Source organism: Coregonus clupeaformis, chromosome 23 (assembly GCF_020615455.1).
Source record: "Coregonus clupeaformis isolate EN_2021a chromosome 23, ASM2061545v1, whole genome shotgun sequence".
In the NCBI taxonomy this organism is placed as follows: domain Eukaryota; kingdom Metazoa; phylum Chordata; class Actinopteri; order Salmoniformes; family Salmonidae; genus Coregonus; species Coregonus clupeaformis.
Genome location: NC_059214.1, coordinates 31,044,946 through 31,064,151, shown reverse-complemented (window position 1 = coordinate 31,064,151; position 19,206 = coordinate 31,044,946). Strand labels below are relative to the sequence as shown.

Here is a 19,206-nt window from a genome sequence, read left to right as displayed (position 1 = left end):
CTGTCACAGTCACTAGCCCATTCAAGCTTAACATCCTTGTCATTTATCGCCCTCCAGGTTCCCTTGGAGAGTTCATCAATGAGCTTGACGCCTTGATAAGTTCCTTTCCTGAGGATGGCTCACCCCTCACAGTTCTGGGTGACTTCAACCTCCCTACGTCTACCTTTGACTAATTTCTCTCTGCCTCCTTCTTTCCACTCCTCTCCTCTTTTGACCTCACCCTCTCACCGTCCCCCCCTACTCACAAGGCAGGCAATACGCTTGACCTCATCTTTACTAGATGCTGTTCTTCTACTAATCTCACTGCAACTCCCCTCCATGTCTCCGACCACTACTTTGTATCCTTTTCTCTCTCGCTCTCCTCCAACACTACTGTCTCTGCCCCTACTCAGATGGTAATGCGCCGTCGCAACCTTCGCTCTCTCTCTCCTGCTACTCTCTCCTCTTCCATCCTATCATCTCTTCCCTCTAATCAATCCTTCTCCCTCCAATCTCCCGATTCTGCCTCCTCAACCCTCCTCTCCTCCCTTTCTGCATCCTTTGACTCTCTATGTCCACTATCCTCCCGGCCGGCTCGGTCCTCCCTTCCTGCTCCGTGGCTTGACGACTCATTGCGAGCTCACAGAACAGGGCTCCGGGCAGCCGAGCGGAAATGGAGGAAAACTAGACTCCCTGCGGACCTGGCATCTTTTCACTCCCTCCTCTCTACATTTTCTTCATCGGTTTCTGCTGCTAAAGCCACTTTATACCACTCTAAATTCCAAGCATCTGCCTCTAACCCTAGGAAGCTCTTTGCCACCTTCTCCTCCCTGCTGAATCCTCCCCTCCCTCTCTGTGGATGACTTCGTCAACCATTTTGAAAAGGTTGACGACATCCGATCCTCGTTTGTTAAGTCAAATGACACTGCTGGTCCTGCTCACACTGCCCTACCCTATGCTTTGACTTCTTTCTCCCCTCTCTCTCCAGATAAAATCTTGTGACTTGTGACGGCCGGCCGCCCAACAACCTGCCCGCTTGACCCTATCCCCTCCTCTCTTCTCCAGACCATCTCCGGTGACCTTCTGCCTTACCTCACCTCGCTCATCAACTCATCCTTGACCGCTGGCTATGTCCCTTCTGTCTTCAAGAGAGCGAGAGTTGCACCCCTTCTCAAAAAACCAACACTCGATCCCTCTGATGTCAACAACTACAGACCAGTATCCCTTCTTTCTTTTCTCTCCAAAACTCTTGAGCGTGCCGTCTCTAGCCAACTCTCTTGCTATCTCTCTCAGAATGACCTTCTTGATCCAAACCAGTCAGGTTTCAAGACTGGTCATTCAACTGAGACTGCTCTTCTCTGTGTCACGGAGGCTCTCTGCACTGCTAAAGCTAACTCTCTCTCCTCTGCTCTTGTCCTTCTAGACCTGTTTGCTGCCTTTGATACTGTGAACCATCAGATACTCCTCTCCACCCTCTCCGAGTTGGGCATCTCCGGCGCGGCTCACTCTTGGATTGCGTCCTACCTGACCGGTCGCTCCTACCAAGTGGCATAGCGAGAATCTGTCTCCGCACCACGTGCTCTCACCACTGGTGTCCACCAGGGCTCAGTTCTAGGCCCTCTCCTATTCTCACTATACACCAAGTCACTTGGCTCTGTCATATCCTCACATGGCCTCTCCTATCATTGCTACGCAGACGACACACAACTAATCTTCTCCTTTCCCCCTTCTGATAACCAGGTGGCGAATCGCATCTCTGCATGTCTGGCAGACATATCAGTGTGGATGACGGATCACCACCTCAAGCTGAACCTCGGCAAGACGGAGCTGCACTTCCTCCAGGGGAGGGACTGCCCGTTCCATGATCTCGCCATCACGGTTGACAACTCCGTTGTGTCCTCCTCCCAGAGTGGGAAGAGCCTTGGCGTGACCCTGAACAACACCCTGTCGTTCTCCGCTAACATCAAGGCGGTGACCCGATCCTGTAGGTTCATGCTCTACAACAATCGGAGAGTACGACCCTGCCTTACACAGGAAGCGGCACAGGTCCTAATCCAGGCACTTGTCATCTCCCGTCTGGATTACTGCAACTCGCTGTTGGCTGGGCTCCCTGCCTGTGCCATTAAACCCCTACAACTCATCCAGAATGCCGCAGCCCGTGTGGTGTTCAACCTTCCCAAGTTCTCTCATGTCACCCCGCTCCTCCGCACACTCCACTAGCTTCCAGTTGAAGCTCGCATCTGCTACAAGACCATGGTGCTTGCCTACGTAGCTGTGAGGGGAACGGCACCTCCGTACCTTCAGGCTCTGATCAGTCCCTACACCCAAACGAGGGCATTGCGTTCATCCACATCTGGCCTGCTGGCCCCCCTACCTCTGCGGAAGCACAGTTCCCGCTCAGCCCAGTCAAAACTGTTCGCTGCTCTGGCACCCCAATGATGGAACAAGCTCCCTCACGACGCTAGGACAGCGGAGTCACTCACCACCTTCCGGAGACACTTGAAACCCCACCTCTTTAAGGAATACCTGGGATAGGATAAAGTAATCCTTCCTTCTCTCTGTGTGTGTGTGTGTTTTTATTTTTTATTTATTTTTATTTCACCTTTATTTAACCAGGTAAACCAGTTGAGAACAAGTTCTCATTTACAACTGCCACCTGGCCAAGATAAAGCAAAGCAGTGCGATAAAAACAACAACAACACAGAGTTACACATGGGATAAAACAAAACATACAGTCAATAACACAATAGAAAATCTATATACAGTGTGTGCAAATGTAGTAAGTTATGGAGGTAAGGCAATAAATAGGCCATAGTGCAAAATAATTACAATTTAGTATTAACACTGGAATGATAGATGTGCAGAAGATGATGTGCAAATAGAGATACTGGGGTGCAAATTAGCAAAATAAATAACAATATGGGGATGAGGTAGTTGGGTGGGCTAATTACAGATGGGATGTGTACAGGTGCAGTGATCGGTAAGCTGCTCTGACAACTGATGCTTAAAGTTAGTGAGGGAGATAGTCTCCAGCTTCAGAGATTTTTGCAGTTCGTTCCAGTCATTAGCAGCAGAGAATAATAATATAATAATATGCCATTTAGCAGACGCTTTTGTCCAAAGCGACTTACAGGCATGCGTGCATATATTTCTTTTACGTATGGGTGGTCCCGGGGATCGAACCCACTACCCTGGCGTTACAAGCGCTGTGCTCTACCAATTGAGCTACATAGGACCACAAGGAATGGCGGCCAAAGGAGGTGTTGGCTTTGGGGATGACCAATGAAATATACCTGCTGGAGCGCATACTACGGGTGGGTGTTGCTATGGTGACCAATGAGCTAAGATAAGGCGGGATTTGCCTAGAATATATTTATAGATGACCTGGAGCCAGTGGGTTTGGCGACGAATATGTAGTGAGGGCCAGCCAACGAGAGCGTACAGGTCACAATGGTGGGTAGTATATGGGGCTTTGGTGACAAAACGGATGGCACTGTGATAGACTACATCCAATTTGCTGAGTAGAGTGTTGGAGGCTATTTTGTAAATGACATCGCCGAAGTCAAGGATCGGTAGGATAGTCAGTTTTACGAGGGCATGTTTGGCAGCATGAGTGAAGAAGGCTTTGTTGCGAAATAGGAAGCCAATTCTAGATCTAACTTTGGATTGGAGATGCTTAATGTGAGTCTGGAAGGAGAGTTTACTGTCTAACCAGACACCTAGGTATTTGTAGTTGTCCACATATTCTAAGTCAGACCCGCCGAGAGTAGTGATTCTAGTCGGGCGGGCGGGTGCAAGCAGCGTTCGATTGAAGAGCATACATTTAGTTTTACTAGCGTTTAAGAGCAGTTGGAGGCTACGGAAGGAGTGTTGTATGGCATTGAAGCTCGTTTGGAGGTTTGTTAACACAGTGTCCAATGAAGGGCCAGATGTATACAAAATGGTGTCGTCTGCATAGAGGTGGATCTGAGCTTCACCAGCAGCAAGAGCGACATCTCTGATATACACAGAGAATAGAGTCGGCTCGAGAATTGAACCCTGTGGCACCCCCATAGAGACTGCCAGAGGTCCAGACAACAGGCCCTCCGATTTGACACATTGAACTCTATCTGAGAAGTAGTTGGTGAACCAGGCGAGGCAGTCATTTGAGAAACAAAGGCTATTTAGTCTGCCAATAAGAATGCGGTGATTGACAGAGTCGAAAGCCTTGGCCAGGTCGAAGAAGACAGCTGCACAGTACTGTCTTTTATCGATCGCGGTTATAATATCGTTTAGGACCTTTAGCGTGGCTGAGGTGCACCCATGACCAGCTCGGAAACCAGATTGCAGAGCGGAGAAGGTACGGTGGGATTCGAAGTGGACGGTGATCTGTTTGTTAACTTGCCTTTCAAATACTTTCGAAAGGCAGGGCTGGATGGATATAGGTCTGTAACAGTTTGGATCTAGAGTGTCACCCCCTTTGAAGAGGGGGATGACCGCGGCAGCTTTCCAATCTCTGGGGATCTCAGACATTACGAAAGAGAGGTTGAACAGGCTAGTAAATAGGGGTTGCTACAATTTCGGCAGCTAATTTTAGGTGTCCAGATTTTGCAGCTCTTTCAGAACATCAGCTATCTGAATTTGGGTGAAGGAGAAGCAGGGGGGGCATGGGCAAGTTGCGGGGGGCAGAGCTGGTGGCCGGGGTAGAGGTAGCCAGTTGGAAAGCAGTGTGTGTGTGTACCTGTTTTCCTACCTTATCAGGAACCCAATGTCCTGACAATTCACCCGAATGTCCTGACAAGGTAGGAAAGAAAAACTTTTTTCAGGTCCGGAATTTGTTAAAATGCTATTTTAAGCTTAAGGGTTAGGTTTAGGGTTTTGGGGTTAAGGTTAGGGTGGGTGGGTGTGTGTGTGTGTGTGTAGGGTGTGTTTGTGAATGCTTTGGGAATAGAGCATGCATATATAGAGGCCTGTTCAATCATGCATCTGTAACAAGGCCATACATCATGCATGGGTACTACCAATTCCCTTTACAGCTGGATTCTTACATTTATCTCTCCGTGTTTGTGTGTGTTTCAGACAGTCTGCCAATGTCTATGTTAAGTGTGTTTGCGTGTTCTGTGCGAGTGTGTTTCTTTAATGAGTCTCGTGGGTACCAAACCAAAGTAAGACAAATCCATAATTGGAAACACTTGTCATCTCCTTTCTGCATTAGCTGGTGTGTCACTCAAACCCCTATGTCTTTATGTGTTTTTGTGCACAACAGGCTCTGAGATTTGTTCTACTCTCCCTCTCAGCTCTGTGTGATCTCTCCCCAGTGCAAGAGATAGTGAGTGCTGCTGAGATCTCGTGTATGATTATGTCCCTCCGAGACCTCCTTACTCTTTACTACTGTCAGTGTAGGGGCGGATTCTTGGAATTGTGAGCCAATCAGATGCTAGATCGTGTAGATGAGGAAGAGATTATCATATTAGAAGTTAACCTTGAACATTAATGCTGCCATCGCACTTCCCTCCATGCTGGTTTCCAGGGCAACCCCATCTCCCAGGGCGACCAAGGGCGTGGCCAGAATACCTGAAGGAGTCCCGCTGGGTCTCCCAGTCAGGGAGCAGACCCAATTAAACGCTGCCAGAGAGCCCTGCACTGCCATCGCCAGGCACGATTAAACAAACAGTTAATTAACATTCAGCCCCTGACTCTCCAAAAACAGAACGAGTGTTCTCTATTTGTTGGAAAATGAAACGAGCAAGTCAACAAATGTGTGAAAAGCCTACTCCCTCCCTGAGTGTGTCCAGTTTGTCGTCAGAAGGCGTTAATTGTGGCGTGTTGCTGCAGAGCCCAGATAAAGCTTGCTTTTATTCCCCCTTATTTATCAGTGGCGTAAAGCACACAATGACCTTACATACAGCATCATTCACGGCAAGAAGAAAAGCAGGAAAACAAGCTTTATGACGCCGCGTTCCCTCTTCACGCTCCTTATAGCTATATGCCACAGCGCGGCCAAGCGGTTTTTATTTGCTGAGCCACGTGTAGGAACAGATGAAAACGTCTTGGGGAGGTATTTTACGGTCCAGGGGGTGGGGAGGAAAGTGGACAGTTAAGGCTGTGCTCTGCAGTATCTCTCAAACCTCTCACCATCACTCACTAGCAGTCTAATCAGAACACCACCTATCTGTCTGTCTGTCTGCCTGAACTCAATGACACGGCATCAACTACAGTTCACAGACCGGTCCAAAACAGCCCAACTATAGGGATGTGTGGTATTAAATACTATGCAGGAAAGAAACCTTCCAGCATTCATCCAGATGGCCATCTCAACCAGTGTCTGTTGTGATTAGGGCAATGTCACAGTAACAGAGTGACACAGAGACTCTGATATTTCACTTTAAAATGTATGTCAAACAAAAACCAATGATTGCAATGTCAAACAAACCATACAACTCTATGCACAAGGACTACTTTTAACAATTTCCACTGAAATCTGCACTGTTCTTCAAGTAAATGTGTTTTTGTAAAATTTCTGTGGAAAGTGTTAAAAGTAGTCATTGTGCATAGAGTTGTATGGTTTGTTTAACTTTGCAATCATTGGTTTTTGTTTGACATACATTTTAAAGTGAAAAATCGGATTACTGTTACCTTGGAATTGCCCATTACGCAATACATCACTCTGTTCAGATGCAGACTGTGGCACTCCCTAGGTTGATATCTTATCTCAATCGCTTTCTCTCGCTCTCCATCTCCTTCTCTGTCGGTCTGTCTAACTCTCTCTCTCTAACCCCTTCCTCTCACTCCTCTTGCTCTCGTGCTCTACACCTCCCTCTGTTGTCTCCATCTCATCCCTCCATCTCTCTTCCTCACCTCCTCTCTCTCAATCTCTCACCCTCCTCATCTCCATCTCTCACCCCCTTCTCTCTCTCGCTCTCTCTCTCTCTAACCCCTGCTGCTGTCTGTCCCAGACTCCGTGCCCCTGCCAATCACAGCCAGTCTCATCACCTGCCAGGACATGCATATTCAGCAGGCTCACCTACGGGTTCATGCATATTCATGAGGCTTTGATGAAGAGCTCAGACAGGAGGTGTTGTCAGTCCCTGGTTCATATTTTGCTGCTCAGTCTTAAATAGAGTGTTTTCTGTGCTTTATGATCATTCATCTGAAAAGACTTGACAGCTGGAGACATTGGATACATCGGATGCATAATTCAGAGGGTTTGGGTTAAATGCGGAAGATGCATTTTGGTTGAATGCATTCAGTTGTGCAACTGACTAGGTATCCCCTTTACCAATATTGCACTACTATATCAGAAATAGGGTGCCATTTGGAACAAAGACAATATGATTACTCCCCACTCAGCCTAGGGGCCTGCTATCATCTCTCTACCTACTCAGGCCTTTTGACAAAATATGCTTCAGTCACAGTTTCTAAACTCAAGAGGTGCAACATCGTGAGAATTCCGGGAACGCTTGCGAAATAGACCAATCAGATCAGGCCGTGATTTGGGGTTTGAGAAGTTATCGAGAGAAGTGACAAATTATTCCTTAGTTGTTCATTTTCTCGAAATCAACCTAGAGTCGAGCCAATGTCTTAAGTAGTTGAACATATTATTACTCCAACCTTGTGACAGTGACAAACTGACACGTTTTCATTTTCGTCAAAAACACAGTTAGACCAGATGACGTGTTTCAGCACATCAGCATAGCTAGCCAACGTCGCCATGACATGACCTACAAGCGTGATCTGGGATTTCTATTGGAGAAGCAGTTTCTGCCTATCTTCATACTGTGCTGTCTTTGCTTCACTATTTCAGGCCTACAAGTCCTCATGCCATTGGGGCAGTGGGGAAGAACCAAGTCAGAGAAAGGAGACAGAGGACATGAAGATGAGGATTAGAAAATGAATGAAAAAAGGTAGATGAATGAAAAAAAGAGGAGAGAGAAGCAGCGGCGGGGTGAAGAGAGAGGAGCAGCGGCGGGGTGAAGAGAGAGGAGCAGCGGCGGGGTGAAGAGAGAGGAGTGAGAACAGGAGAGAGGAGCAGCGGCGGGGTGAAGAGAGAGGAGTGAGAACAGGAGAGAGGAGCAGCGGCGGGGTGAAGAGAGAGGAGTGAGAACAGGAGAGAGGAGCAGCGGCGGGGTGAAGAGAGAGGAGTGAGAACAGGAGAGATGAGACAGCGGCGGGTGAAGAGAGATGAGCAGCGGCGGGTGAAGAGAGAGGAGTGAGAACAGGAGAGAGGAGCAGCGGCGGGGTGAAGAGAGAGGAGTGAGAACAGGAGAGAGGAGCAGCGGCGGGGTGAAGAGAGAGGAGTGAGAACAGGAGAGAGGAGCAGCGGCGGGGTGAAGAGAGAGGAGTGAGAACAGGAGAGAGAAGCAGCGGCGGGGTGAAGAGAGAGGAGTGAGAACAGGAGAGAGGAGCAGCAAAGAGAAAAGAGAGGAGGCAAGAGGGAGCATGAGGAAATAGAGGATGTAGGGGAGCTAAAAAAAAGAAGGAAAAAATAGAGAGTTCTCATGGGAGGAATTGGGACCAGCGGGGGGGTGGTTCTCTTGGGTCTCCACTCAGGGAGGCTTAACGTTATAAACCCAGCCCGCTTCTCCGTTAGCATTAGTCTAGCCACAGGCTGAGCCCCAGAGGGATGTAGAGGGTAAAGAGCTCAGACACACTCTCATCCTCCAGGATGGCTCACTCCGGCTGGGCCACTCCTCCCTGGCCCGGAGCCCTATCTCTGGGGAGAGGTCAGAGTGGGTTCCCTTCGGGGAGGGATGAGGGATGGGGCTATCCCCTGGCTGTGGAGCAGCTGCTCCTCTGTTCCACTGCTATAATGGGGAGCCTTATTGCTATGCTAATAATGCTGATGTATCTCTGATCCTTTTGTGTCGAAGGGAGAGTCCCCCCCCCCCACCAGCCCACCACCCCTCTTGTCCCATCTCACACTCCCCCCGATGTCATTAAGATTGGGGTAATTATGGGGATCTGCACACACCCAACGGCCCCCTCACACACACACGTACATATGCGAACACACACGCCTGGCTGCCTTTCTCCTCTGCCTCCTGCTCGCTGTCTCAGAGGCGGATCACTGGACTCTGCCTGGCCTAACGGGAAAGGGAGGAGTTGAGGGAGGGAGGGAAGGAGGGGTAGAGGGAAGGTGAGGAGGGTCAGGGCAGGGCAGGGGAACTCTGGGTAGTGTTTAATGACCCCCCAGAAGCAGACAGGGAAATGGGAGAATGAAGTCATACCAGACAGGCCTGCGTGAGTGTGTGTGTGTGTGTGTGTGTGTGTGTGTGTGTGTGTGTGTGTGTGTGTGCGTCCTTGCATGCGTACACTGTGTATGCGTGTGTGTGGAGAAAGGGGGTCTGCTAGTAAACATAAATTATGTCCATTAAATCAGTGGTGGACTGTGGTTGTAGATATTGTTCAGGGAATCCAGTGCTGACTGCAGACCTCTCAGTGCTGACTACAGACCTCCCTCTATATATATATATACACAGTGCCTTCAGAAAGTATTCAGACCCCTTGACTTTTTCCACATTTTGTTACATTACAGCCTTATTCTAAAAATTAAAACAATTATAATGATCAATCTACACACAATACCCCATAATGACAAAGTAAAAACAGCTTTTTAGAAATTTTAGCAAATGTATTACAAATAAAAAACAGAAATATCTTATTTACATAAGTATTCAGACCCTTTGCTATGAGACTCAAAATTGAGCTCAGGTGCATCCTTGAGATGTTTCTACAACTTGATTGGAGTCCACCTGTGTTAAATTCAATTGGTTGGACATGATTTGGAAAGACACACACCTGTCTATATAAGGTCCCACAGTTGACAGTGCATGTCAGAGCAAAAACCAAGCCATGAGGTTGAAGGAATGTCCGTTGAGCTCCGAGACAGGATTGTGTTGAGGCACAGATCTGGGGAAGGTCCCAAAAAAATTCTGCAGCATTGAAGATCCCCAAGAACACAGTGGCCTCCATCATTCTTAAATGGAAGAAGTTTGGAACCACCAATACTCTTCCTAGAGCTATCTAGACAGGTGTGTGCCTTTCCAAATCATGTCCAATCAATTTAATTTACCACAGGTGGACTCCAATCAAGTTGTAAAAACATCTCAAGGATGATCAATGGAAACAGGATGCACCGGAGCTAAATTTCAAGTCTCATAGCAAAGGGTCTGAATACTTATGTAAATAAGTTATTTCTGTTTTTGTTCTAAAAACCTGTTTTCACTTTGTCATTATGTGGTATTGTGTGTAGATTGATGAGGAAAATGTTTTATTTAATCCATTTAACAAAATGTGGAAAAAGTCAAGGGGTCTGAAAACTTTCCGATATATATATATATATCTACTGTATCTATCTATGCATCTATCTACTGTATCTATCTATCTACTGCATCTATCTATCCATCTATCTATCTACTGCATATATCTATCCATCTACTGTCTCTATCCATCTACTGTATCTATCTACTGTATCCATCCATCCATCCACTGTATCTATATATATATATATATATATATATATATATATATATATATATATATACTACTGTATCCATCTACTGTATCTATCTACTGTATCCATGTATCCATCTACTGTATCCATCTATCTATCTACTATATCCATCTACTGTATCCATCTATCTATCTACTATATCCATCTACTGTATCCATGTATCCATCCATCCATCCACTGTATCTATTTATCTATCTACTGTATCCATCTACTGTATCTATCTACTGTATCCATGTATCCATCTACTGTATCCATCTATCTATCTACTGTATCCATGTATCTATCTACTGTATCCATCTATCCATCTACTGTATCCATCTATCTATCTACTGTATCCATGTATCTAGCTACTGTATCCATCTATCTATCTACTGTATCCATCTATCCATCTACTGTATCCATCTATCTATCTACTGTATCCATGTATCTAGCTACTGTATCCATCTACTCTATCCATCTATCTACAGTATCTATCCATCTATCTACAGTATCAATCTATCTACCGTATCCATCTATCTACTGTATCCATCCATCCATCCATCCATCGCCAGAGACTGGTCTGCAGTCAGCACTGGCTTCCCTCAACAATATATATATATATATACTGTGTGTGTGTTAATTTTTTATTGTTTATTTCACTTTTGTTTATTATCTATTTCACTTGCTTTGGCAATGTAAACATATGTTTCCCATGCCAATAAAGCCCTTCAATTGAAATTGAATTGAGAGAGAGAGAGAGAGAGAGAGAGAGAGAGAGAGAGAGAGAGAGAGAGAGAGAGAGAGAGAGAGAGAGAGAGAGAGAGAGAGAGAGAGAGAGAGAGAGAGAGAGAGAGAGAGAGAGAGAGAGAGAGAGAGAGAGAGAGAGAGAGAGAGAGAGAGAGAGAGAGAGAGAGAGAGAGAGAGAGAGAGAGAGAGAGAGAGAGAGAGAGAGAGAGAGAAAGCGATTCCCAAACCTTCCATAACAAAGCCATCACCTACAAAGAGATGAACTTGGAAAAGAGTCCCCTAAGTAAGCTGGTCCTGGGGCTCTGTTCACAAACACAAACAGACCCCACACAGCCCCAGGACAACAACAACAACACAATTAGACCCAACCAAATCATGAGAAAACAAAAAGAGAATTACTTGACACATTGGAAAGAATTAACAAAACAACAGAGCAAACTAGAATGCTATTTGGCTCTAAACAGAGAGTACACAGTGGCAGAATACCTGACCACTGTGACTGATCCAAACTTAAGGAAAGCTTTGACTATGTACAGACTCAGTGAGAATAGCCTTGCTATTGAGAAAGGCCGCCGTAGGCAGACCTGGCTCTCAAGAGAAGACAGGCTATGTGCACACTGCCCACAAAATTAGGTGGAAACTGAGCTGTATTTCCTAACCTCCTGCCAAATGTATGACCATATTAGAGACACATATTTTCCTCAGATTACAGAGAACCACAAAGAATTCGAAAACAAACCACATTTTGATAAACTCCCTTATCTACTGGGTGAAAAACCACAGTGTGCCATCACAGCAGCAAGATTTGTGACCTGTTGCCACAAGAAAAGGGCAACCAGTGAAGAACAAACACCATTGTAAATACAACCCATATTTGTTTATTTATTTTCCCATTTGTACTTTAACTATTTGCACATTGTTACAACACTGTATATTGTGATGTCACGAGAGGCTGTGTCCTGGAGGGACGTTACATCCCCCTGAGGTGGCTGCAAACCCAGACAGCTATGGCTCCATCTGCTGGTATGGTCGGGAACTCCAACCCTCTATGGCCAATCTTCCCACGCAGCTGAAACCAATCAGGAGCTGATGAGCTGAAGGTTTGTTGAAGGGAAGAGACACACTGGGGGTGAGTGTGTGGGGGTGAAGAGACACGGTCTCCAACCTGGGCTCTCTGGAGGACAAGAGTGCTGCACGTCCACTTCCATGAGGAATATAAGGATTTGGAGATACTTACCTTTGGGAAATACTCACCTTTGGATATATGCACCTGTGGAAATACGTGTGGGACATTTGGAAGGACGTTTTGCTGGGTTGGCCACTAGCTGCAACGTGGAATACAGTAAGACTGGGGAAAAGTTATTTGAGCGAGTGAGAGTTATGATTTTGGATGTGGAAGAGACATCCCTGAACTGTTAACCCTTAAAGAGCCACAAGAGAACAGAATTGTGTTATACTTTCGTTAGTTTCCCAAGACCTTTAATAAAATCCTTGTTTTGATTGAACCTGGTCTCCTTGCACTACTTGAGCAATCCCGCTGAAAGCTGTGTAGCCTCTCGTGACATCACAGATGGTGGAGAATACAGGCACGCTCTAGCGTTAATAGTGCATGTCAGAGGAGGATACCGAGGTTTGATCACCCAGTTTTCCAAGTTGGCCGTAGGCTCCCCCGCCGACTGAAATGGAGGACATATTGAAAAGCCCTTGTTGCTGGCCAGCAAGCCCAGATGCAAGCAAACGTGGCTCTCTTGGAGGAGCAAAAGAAAGCCAACCTTCTGAAGGCAGAGGAATTGCAGTTGCAGAGACAGAGGGTGGTCCAAAATACCCGCCCAATAAAGGCAAGTGACTTTATATCTAAGATGGGAGCTACCGATGACATTGAGGCATACCTGCATGCATTTGAGGCCACGGCCACTAGGGAAGCCTGGCCCAAGCAACAGTGGGTTGGTCTGTTAGCCCCCTTTCTAACCGGGGAATCGCTGAATGCTGTCCGGGACCTGGGCCCTGACCAGGTTACTGACTATGATGCCCTGAAGTCTGAGATCCTCAGCAGATATGGACTCACAAAGTTTGGTATGGCCCAGCGCTTTCACAGCTGGACCTTCCAACCAGACCAACCTCCTCGGGCGCAGATGCATGAACTTGTCCGAATCGCAAGGAAATGGCTGGATCCGCAGAGGAATACAGCAGCGGCGGTGGTGGAGGCCGTTGTGGTGGATCGTTACCCACGCGCCCTGCCTTATGAGGCAAAACGGTTCATCAGTCAACAGGCCTTGACCACGGCTGATCTGACCGTGGAAGCTGTGGAAAAGTACCAGGCCACAGCGGAGATGCTGAATGCTTCCCGAAAAGACCCCAGGAGGGCGGCCCCACCACAAATGGGAAGAACCCCGTCCAAAGGACCCAAGGTCTCGAACCCAGCCACGTCAGGACTTATCCCGGCTCCAGGGGGAGCCAGAAACCAGGCGGGTCCAAGAAGAGTACACCAGGAGGGGGAAACTCGACAGTGTTACCGGTGTGGGGAGATGGGACATATCTCCCTGGCAGTGTGGGAAACCAGCCGATGAACCTATGCCCACCGCGGAGTCCTCCAGCTCAGCACCCACACACCGTTTTGCCTCGCTCTTGGGAGTCGTAGATGGCGGCCCAGATCGACCCCCCACCTGCCCGGTAACTGTGAATCACCATGATGTGGAGGCCTTACTGGATTCTGGTAGCCGGGCCACCCTGGTGCGTAAGGATTTGGTGGGCCCAACGTGTCTGACCCCGGGGAAAGTCCTCCCAGTTTCCTGTGTCCATGGGGACACCAGAGAATACCCCATTACTGAACTTACAATGACCAGCACACGGGGAACCATACACACGACGGCGGGGGTGGTTGATTCCTCCCCGTCCCCTGTCCTAATTGGACGAGACTGCCCAGCCTTTTACCCACTCTGGAGAGAGTCTCAGGAGAGGATAACCCGAGTACCTCGGAAACGGAGAGGCAAGACTCATCCTGGGAAGGCTCCGTGCAATCCTCCGAGTTACTCGCTCCCGCCCCGCTCTGATAGGGATGGCAGGTGCCCAGACCGACACAGAGACGGAGCTACAGAATCTGGACAAAGAACTGTCTGGTCTGAAGGGGACCGCTGAGAGGTATCGTTTGTTAAAGCAACAGTTAGACATGAAGACAGAAGAGTTAGATATCCTCCAGGCTAAACTCCAACAGAGCTCCTTCCCTAAGCAACAGGAGGAGCTGGAGAGGCTGCGCAGGACCATCGAGGAGTGTGAGGAGACCCTGTGCAGTAGTAAGGAGGTCCAGAAGAAGGCAGAGGAGAAGTACAAGGTGTTGGAGAACAAGATGAAGAATGCGGAGGCAGAGAGAGAGAAGGAACTGAAAGCTGCTCAACAGAAGCTAAACTCTGCTAAAACCAAGGCTGATGCGTTCAGTAAGAAACTCAAGGAGAGACAACAGGAGGCTGAGTCCCTGGTCCTAGAGTTGGAGGAGTTGAAGAGAGAGCAGTCTGGCAAGCACCACGGCAATGCGGACGCCCTCTCCCGGCGTGATGCCTTCTTCGCTGCCTTTACCCGACGAGGACGTCGGTCCCGAGGAGGGGGGATGTGTGATGTCACGAGAGGCTGTGTCCTGAGGGACGTTACATCCCCCTGAGGTGGCTGCAAACCCAGACAGCTATGGCTCCATCTGCTGGTATGGTCGGGAACTCCAACCCTCTATGGCCAATCTTCCCACGCAGCTGAAACCAATCAGGAGCTGATGAGCTGAAGGTTTGTTGAAGGGAAGAGACACACTGGGGGTGAGTGTGTGGGGGTGAAGAGACACGGTCTCCAACCTGGGCTCTCTGGAGGACAAGAGTGCTGCACGTCCACTTCCATGAGGAATATAAGGATTTGGAGATACTTACCTTTGGGAAATACTCACCTTTGGATATATGCACCTGTGGAAATACGTGTGGGACATTTGGAAGGACGTTTTGCTGGGTTGGCCACTAGCTGCAACGTGGAATACAGTAAGACTGGGGAAAAGTTATTTGAGCGAGTGAGAGTTATGATTTTGGATGTGGAAGAGACATCCCTGAACTGTTAACCCTTAAAGAGCCACAAGAGAACAGAATTGTGTTATACTTTCGTTAGTTTCCCAAGACCTTTAATAAAATCCTTGTTTTGATTGAACCTGGTCTCCTTGCACTACTTGAGCAATCCCGCTGAAAGCTGTGTAGCCTCTCGTGACATCACAATATATACATAATATGACATTTAAAATGTCTTTATTCTTTTGGAACTTCTGAGTGTAATGTTTACTGTTAATATTTATTGTTTATTTCACTTTTGTTTACTATCTACTTCACTTGCTTTGGCAATGTTAACACACGTTTCCCATGCCAATACAGCCCTTTCACCCGTGCTGCAACTCCCTTGAGTTACAACTTCAATTACAGCTGCAACACACACACACACGTACGCAGTTACACACACAGGTACACACATACATACACACACACACACACACACACTCCAGATGAACGACCATAGCTAGAGAGAGTGGCAGACAGAGTAACCCTACACAGAGGTGAGGGATGGAGACAGAGGACAGGACAAGGAGATAAAGAAAATATAATTATGTCTGCAGATTTGGAGAAGACGGAGGTGTATGTGTGTGTGGGGGGGGTTAAAGATTGTGTTTGAGTGTGTGTGTGTGTGTGTGTGTGTGTGTGTCAGCAGCAGTGGGAGTGTGTGTGGTGGTGGTGCAGTGGGAGTGTGTCTGGTGGTGCAGTCTGTGAGGAAGGCACAGAGAGATCAGAGTTTCTCAGACAAATGCTCTTCATTTATCACCTACTGTGTGTGTGTGTATGTGTGTGTGTGTGTGTGTGTGTGTGTGTGTGTGTGTGTGTGTGTGTGTGTGTGTGTGTGTGTGTCTGTGTGTGCGCGCTTGCAAGAAAGTGTGTGTGTGCGTGCACACGTGTGCTTGTGTGAGTTTGTGTGTGCGTGTGTGTGAGGGAGAGCAGACAATAGAAGACACAGCACTGCCAGGGCAACATTGGGGGTTAGATCCAAACTGTACTGTACCCAGCACAACCCAAACATGACTACACTTCATATCCCAGTCACAACAATAACAACCCCATCAGCCACGTCACACCACCATGTTGAGGGCAGCACGGCTACATCTGGAGAAACAAGAGAGGAGAGAAAAATGAAGGGAGGACTAATAGGAAGACAATATGAGAGAGAGAGAGAGAGAGAGAGAGAGAGAGAGAGAGAGAGAGAGAGAGAGAGACCAGAAAAAGAAAGGAGTGTCGAAGAAGAAAGAGCAGGAGGCTATCCTTTACTGACAGAGCTTTTATGTACATCCCATCAGCTACTAAGACCAGCTCTTCCTTACATACTGTATGTCTGCGTCCCAAATGTCTGCAAATGGCACCACATTCCCTATAAAGTGCCCTTCTTTTGACTATAGTGCAGTGCACTACTTTTGAGCAGGGCTCTGGTCAAAAGCAGTGCACTGTATAGGGAATAGGGTGCCATTTTAGACTCAGCCTATGTGGGCTAGTTCCAGTAATGATCAGCATACTGTACTGTATGTAGGGTAGAGTGGAGGTGTGGACACCCCAGATCTCTCTCTCTCTCTACAGTAAGTAGGACACCTCCCTATCCCTCGATCATCTCCCTTCCTATTCCAGCACAGCCTAGAACCAGAGAATGTTAATATCACATTCCTCAAACCATCCAGACACACACACACACGGCGCGCTCGTTCACGCACGCACGCGCACACACACAGATGAGAAAATCTATTAAATTCCCCAAACCATCATTAATCTGAGCTCCGGCTCCATTACGTAGAATCAGCATAATGAGATGGTGTGTGTGTGTGGTGGGGGAGAGTTATGATTAGCTGATATATTAGATTGTGTAGTGCTGAGACTGAAGCTTCCTTAGTGATGTGCAGGACAATGTGTTTGCTTTTATTACATTTTACAGAGACAAAAAGAAAACGCAAATCAGGAGGAATCTAATATTCCTCCTGTCATTGTGCGCCGTGAGCCCTGTGTGTGTGTGTGTGTGTGTGTGTGTGTGTGTGTGTGACGGAAATCTCCTGCATGCAGCCTCTAGTCTAGGGGATAATCTGAGTCAAAGTGTTCAAGGCATCAGACTCTGCCTCCTCGCGCAGCAGCAAGGCTCTTCATGTTCCAGTAGAAGAAGAACAGAACACACCAGAACACAACAGCCACAGGGGCTGAGGTTGGGGCTGTGCAGAGAGATGGGTCTGGAGCTGAGAATGGTGCTGGGTTATACTGGTCCAAGGCTGGCCCTGGAGCCGCACATGTTCCAGAGGCACTGTCCCATCACAGAGAGGGAGCTGCAAACTGTATGTATGAATGCAGAGTATGTATGAGTAGCATTATGCAGTCACACATGCAGATGGAGACACACACACACACACACACACACAGTGGTGGTGGTGAGGAAGCCCATACATATTGAGCAGGCCGGTGGGTCGGCGTACAGGCACATCTGGAAGCATGATTTAAAGTCTCTTAATAATGTATTTGGTCAGATGCTGTGTGATGCTCTCACACCTCATTACCCCAACTCTCCTGTTCAGCTCAATTCTGCTTCTTTGAGAGAGAAAGTGGAAATGGCAAATGCCTTTTAGCCAGGAGTGGTTAACATTTAGGAAAACAGAGAGGGGAAAACAGGGATGGCCTACATTCTGACAGATGAATCACAGCTCTAAATGGAGCCCTGTGACGTGTACGTGTGTCTATGTGTGTGTCAGGACTAGTTAAGGAGGAAAACAGGATTTGACTAAAACAATAGAAAGAAAGGATGGAATACGGAGGAGCCAATAGGGGAGCTGGATTAGTCCACCTCACAGCCAATTAAACACTCCCGTGAGCCAAGCCTAAACACGGACTTATCATATAGACATCGTAACTGATCACTTCGTCATGGTAACTGATAGCGTTGCCAAGGTAACTGATAGCTTTGCCAAGGTAACTGATCATGTCGTCATGGTAACTGATAGCGTGTGTGTGTGTGTGTGTGTGTGTGTGTCTGTGTGTGTGTGCGTGTGTCGTTGGTTCCCTTCACTAGGGGTAAACAGAGTAAAGTGCACTTCAGGGAAACTAAACAAGCGTTCAGGATGCTAAGTCGATTGCCAAATGGCTCCTGAACGTTCTGGTGAGACTGTGTGTTCAGCTTGAGTGGCTAACGTCAGAAAGCCAGCCAGCCAGCCAGTTGAGCAGAACACTGTCTGTCCCTGTGCTGCTGCGTGTGTGTGTGTGTGTGTGTGTGTGTGTAAGAAGGTGTGTCTGTGTGAGAAGGTGTGTGTGTGTGAGAAGGTGTGTGAGTGAGTGAGCCAGTCTCAGTGATAGTAAAGTGGTAGAACCCCACACAGCCAGTCTCAGTGATAGTAAAGTGGTAGAACCCCACACAGCCAGTCTCAGTGATAGTAAAGCGGTAGAACCCCACACAGCCAGTCTCAGTGATAGTAAAGTGGTAGAACCCACCATTGGCCTCACAGGTAGCATGAAATAAACATCCCAGGTCTACCTCCACAGCTATAACGCAATACTCTGTGCTCCAGGGTGAAGGGTATGTGTGTGTGTCTGTGTGTGTGAAAACAGAGAGCAACCCAGGGCATGCACACACTATAATGAGGCAGTGCACAAACACAAACACTCCTCAGCTCAGACACAGCAAGGTCAGAGTGCCAGTCTGAATGACTTCAGTCTCCTCACAGAGAGAATACAGAACAGCCTGGGAAGCCAACACAAACACTGACATTAACATCCTCAACACACAACACAAACTTTGCCTCAACGTCATTAGTGGGTTGTTCAGTGTGTGTGTGTGTGTGTGTGTGTGTAAAGGCCTATTATTGCAACAGTGTGTGAGGCCACTGGCGGTGTAGTTAGTGAATTGTTGATGAGGGAAAGAGTTCAAAAACATCTCTCTTTCTATTCCCCCTCTTTTTTCTCTTCCTCGGTCTCCCCCTCTCTCTC

The 19,206-nt window shown here is 47.6% G+C and overlaps 1 protein-coding gene across 2 annotated transcripts in view; it reads right to left on the bottom strand.

The window, feature by feature from the left end:
• Nucleotides 1-19,206, bottom strand: part of LOC121536856 (immunoglobulin superfamily member 3-like) — a 143,228-nt gene that overhangs the window by 13,177 nt on the left and 110,845 nt on the right. The window lies entirely within an intron of this gene.